Here is a 4757-nt window from a genome sequence, read left to right as displayed (position 1 = left end):
AATCAACAGAAGAACAAAGAGTAACTAACTCAAGAATGTAAGTGCAACAAAAAGTACCAAAACTATAACATCTGGTTCAAATACTCATATACATCACAGAGTACACAAAACATATGTACAATGGTAGTCTCTCTATACACTGGGACATCACCCTCGGTCGTAGCCCGAGTAGCAAGGTGATCAACTAGCAAGCTCCTAGCAATGTCTAGCTAGACGCAACTCCCTTGCCACGATCCCTAGCCTCTCCTGTAGGTGGCTCTGAAAAAATAACAATAAAAAGGGCGTGAGAACTATTAACAATAGTTCCCAGTGGGTAAGCCGCCAGCCTCGGCGAATTACACCACTAGACTCATAATGATTTGCTAAAAATGTAAAGCAATTATAACATGGTAATTTATTAATGATAAAGAACTATGAATATATAACATGCTATCAGATATATTCATTAACCAGAACTAGTAAGACAATCACAATGAGCACAAATATGTCAAGTGAAAATGTAACTGTATACTATTCAGTGATAATCCTCTGCTGTCATCATTTATTACATTGATTTAATTCATAGGGACTTACTCAAGGTAGTCCAGCTTGCGCCGCGCCTAATGGCCCCGTGGTAGTATACACTCCCCACGGCAATCTACTTCGGCACTCAATCCCGCACGGGCGAGCATCTGTCGCGTAGGCAAACTCCGGAGTGCCGGCTTGTAGGGAGCGACTCTCACAAGCTTGTGCGAATGAGCACAATGGCAAGCAAGCATAATTCATAACCCAACAGTTCTCAAATAGCATGTCTGAACATGTAAGGTTCAACTCCCGCCCTTTAGGTCGGGATTCAGTCATAAAGTAACATACTAGTAACTACTAGATTCAAGGTGTACATGAAAGCAATGTAATTGTACATATATGTCATTAGCCTTAAGCTTGTCAATACCATTGTATCTAACCTCTTGTTCTCTATTTCATAAAGGCGTAACAAAGCATATAATGTCCATGCATTGAGATTCACAATAATTCCTTTCTCATGATTCTTCTTCTTACTTAATCGAGGTGAAGATCAATATGTTTATAGCATTCATTACTCGATATTGAGTACTTGTTCATGTATTTGCACATATAAGTAATTCTATAGTATCATATAGAACATAGGGAGGTTCACTTGCTCTGGTGAGGTCAAACCCACCTACTAAACGGCAACTTGTTCACGTATCGAGGGTCCTCGCTGGTCCACACTTGCCCTAACAAACATATTAAAATCAGCAAAGAACTCAATTCAATATTCTTCAAGTATCCTAAATAAACATCATAAATTAGGTTTCCAATATACCTAATATGTAATCGAAACTTGAACCCCACTAAGATCAGGTTAGAGTGCACCACATCTAATTTCTTGAGGGCTGCGGATTAATGTTCAAAGTGTCCGATTTCCTGCAGTGAACCTGCTGCGAATGAGCGTAGAAATCTGCACTAAAACAGCATCAAGTACCTTCTATTCAGCAAAATTCTCACCTTATATAAGGCTACGGCTTGGACCCCTGTTTAGCTCAGGATCAAATACAAGATTTAACTCTTAGAAACTCTCAAATATCTATCGCGAAACCATCCGATGATCAGTCGCAAGCTCGCTGCGAACTATCGCCAAATCAGCCTAATATTCAACAATAAACTTGGTATAATCGTAATGAAAGAGTAATTAATCCATTAATTACCTTTTCTAAACTTTCCTTCAGCAGTTTTCTCCGATTCTTAACTGATGAAACATCACAAATCTGATCTCCACAGCTGTTACACCATGCTCTCCAAACCGGCTGCCACAACAAGCCGAAATTCACTACCTAGACTTTAAACTATAGAGAAGTCAAATACATACCTTCCAAAGCTCCAACTCAGGTGTTCCTGGATTAGAGTTGTAAATAACTTAACCCCAGATATCTCCTTTCTCAGCAAAGAGGTTCCATCAAGTCTCCTTGGTTAGCTAACATCAAAAAGAGAGAGGAAATAAGCTAAAGGCCTTATTTCATCTTAGAGAGAGAAAAACCCTTAGAAAGAGAAAGTAGGAGGAAGACCAAACCCTTCCTCTAAGCCTCAGCATCCTTCAGATAAGTTCAAGGGTCGAGCTGGGTCAATGGAGATAAGAACAGGAAGTAAAAAGACCAAAATGGCCCTGCTGTCCCGCAGCAGCTGACTCTGCTGCTTGCTGTACCGGTACAGCATGAGGGCTGTACCGGTACACCAATGCAGAATGGCCAAATTTCGAGATTGCAATGCACTTTCTCACTTCCCACATTTTGTTTACTCTTAAACTTATTCATAAATATCTTTAAACCCTTTATAACATGTGGGAAGGTTCCAAACATCATTCCCCTTACTCGAACTTCGCAATTACATAAATTCAGTATACTACACTTGTCCAGCAGACGGTCTCGGGTGGGTCGAGCGGTCGGGCCTCCTCACCTAGGGGATTGCACTATGAGTCCGGGCGAACCTTCGGGTTAGCCATGTTGATTGGGTGATGAATACATGAATGACATATTTTATTGAGCATAGTAGCATGAAAGTTGACTTCATTACTATGTAGACTTTCATTCATTTACTATTGATTGAGGCATAGTAGCATTGTAGTAGATTTCATACTATGTTAGCAGCTTATTTCCATATATCTATCTACTTATGCCTACTTAGACCTAGTGGAAAGATCGGTGGAGTCGGCAGCCGAACCCACTGGGAACTATTATTAGTTCTCATCCCACTTTGTTGCAGGGCCGAGCTCGAGCGGACCGGGCGAGGATCATTGTAAGGGTATAGCGCCCTAGTAGTTAGCAGCTTTCCTTATGCATTAGAGTACACTATGCATGTGAGAGACGTGATGTATTTTGTGAGAGGTTACTTTTGGAAAGTTGTACATGTATGTATATGTCATGAGTTGAACATATAAACCTAATGTATGCATTTTGGAGATGAAAATGTAACCTAATGATGTAAATGGTTGAATGAAAATGTAATAGCTAGTACTCTCTCTTTTGCTCTTGCTTGTTTATACTCGCAATGAATCATGTATGTGGTTAATGTTCCCTAGGCAACTAAATGTACGTGATCCTTGTTGTTAAGCCTTGGGCGGACAGGGGAAGTTCTGTCCGTTCGGCGTCTGTTCGGCATACCCAAACCGACCAAATAGGCGGTTGCAGGGCGTGGTAGCCGTGCTTGAGCAACTCGAGCCCTCACGGGCTAGGGCTCGGGTTTAGGAGCAGTGGCGGCCACGGCGGCCGGCGGGGAGCTCAAGGGCGACGGCGGTGGACTGCCGGAGGCCGGAGGGAAGCGGCGCGGCCGATCCCAGGCGGCGGTGGCGTGAAGGGGAGGCTTGGCTTCACCCTCGGCCCGAGAAGATCTGGGGCGGTCACAGGCTGTTAGAGGTGGCGACGGTGGCCTGCAGGGATGGCGTCAACCGGTAGGGGAGGTCGCCGAGGGTCGGGGGAGGGCGGTGCGGCCGAACCTAGGTGGCGGCGGCGCGCGGGCCAAAAGCTACAATGCCCTCGACCCGAGCTGACCCAACTAGGCCGCCAACTGCCAAGACGGCGACGATGGGGACCAGCTGGAGGAGTAGCCGGAGGTCGGGGCTGCTGCTAGAGGGGGGTGCCCGAGGTGAGGATCACCCTGGGTGGTCCACGGGCAGAGGTGGTGGAGGAGTTGAGGGAAAAGGAGGAAATGTAGCTTACTCCGACGGCCAGAGGCGCGCGCCAGAGGCCAGGGTGTGCGCGGCGAGGGCAGGTGTCACGACCTGGGACCGATACCAATTTGGGCTGGCCTGAGCACGTCAAACAGACGCCGAACGGATAGAGTTTCCCCTATCCGCCCAAGGCTCATCACCTGTACATTTTCAAGTAGAGAAAAGCACTAGCGGAAACATACACAAACGACTTACACGAGGGTAAGCAATAGCCATGAGTGAAAGAAAGGAAACTAAACATCTACTCAAGTATTATGATTCAACTTTTGATCACATACATTGCATTGATAGTTTTTTACATACTTTTCATCATTTTTTTTTACATCACATTGCCTCAAAATAAAACTTTATATTCTTTTTCTTTACTTTAAACATCTTCAAGTACAAAAGATGAAGTAAGGGAACGCTACTGCAAAATGTAAATCCAACTCTGGTGGCCTCTGACTAAGGTGCGATACATTTACCGCGGTCGCTCGCCGGCTCGCTCGGTCCTGGCTCTGTGGAAATAGTGGGGTGAGAACTATAACAAAGTTCCCAGTGGGTTCGGCCCCAATCTCACCGACTTTCCCACTAGGTCTAACTCAGGCATAATAGAAAGAATAAGCAGATAAGTAGCCAACTATACAAATGCAGCTAATATGCCTGAACAATGCTATCGATAAGATGCTCAATATAAATTCATGAAGAATGCATGGTCAAGGTTCTTTGTTCTTTGTTCTTTCGTTCAATCTCAAGACTAACCCGGGGGTATCGCCTCATTAACTCACCAACTCAAAATCTATGATCGCGGGCCCTCAGCTTCCTCCCGCTAGGACCGTCCTCTGAGTAACTCAACCTAGTGATGACAAACTCCGGAGCGCATCGCTTGAGGGGGAGCGACTACCCTCGAGCAAGGACTTATAGCGAGTATGATCAATCCTTAACTCTAAGGATATTCAGTTCAATCTGTTCCTTAACTCTAAGGAATTATGCACAAATGACCCTTAGCTCTAAGGTTGTATGTCATTGTGTCAATCTCATATTCTTTGCATTCTTT

At 44.6% G+C, this 4757-nt stretch overlaps 1 long non-coding RNA gene across 1 annotated transcript; it reads right to left on the bottom strand.

The window, feature by feature from the left end:
• Positions 1-1180: 1180 nt before the first annotated feature.
• On the bottom strand, positions 1181-1779 carry LOC109705540. Its single transcript, XR_002214781.1, has 4 exons — positions 1707-1779; positions 1507-1622; positions 1325-1436; positions 1181-1235 (listed from the first exon to the last, which is right to left on the bottom strand). It is a non-coding gene; the product is annotated as an uncharacterized LOC109705540 (long non-coding RNA).
• Positions 1780-4757: the final 2978 nt, after the last annotated feature.

The sequence above is a fragment of the Ananas comosus genome, unplaced genomic scaffold (assembly GCF_001540865.1).
Source record: "Ananas comosus cultivar F153 unplaced genomic scaffold, ASM154086v1, whole genome shotgun sequence".
NCBI classification, from domain to species: Eukaryota; Viridiplantae; Streptophyta; class Magnoliopsida; order Poales; family Bromeliaceae; genus Ananas; species Ananas comosus.
The sequence above is the reverse complement of the archived record's forward strand: the minus strand, read 5'-3'. Positions and strand labels throughout refer to the sequence as shown.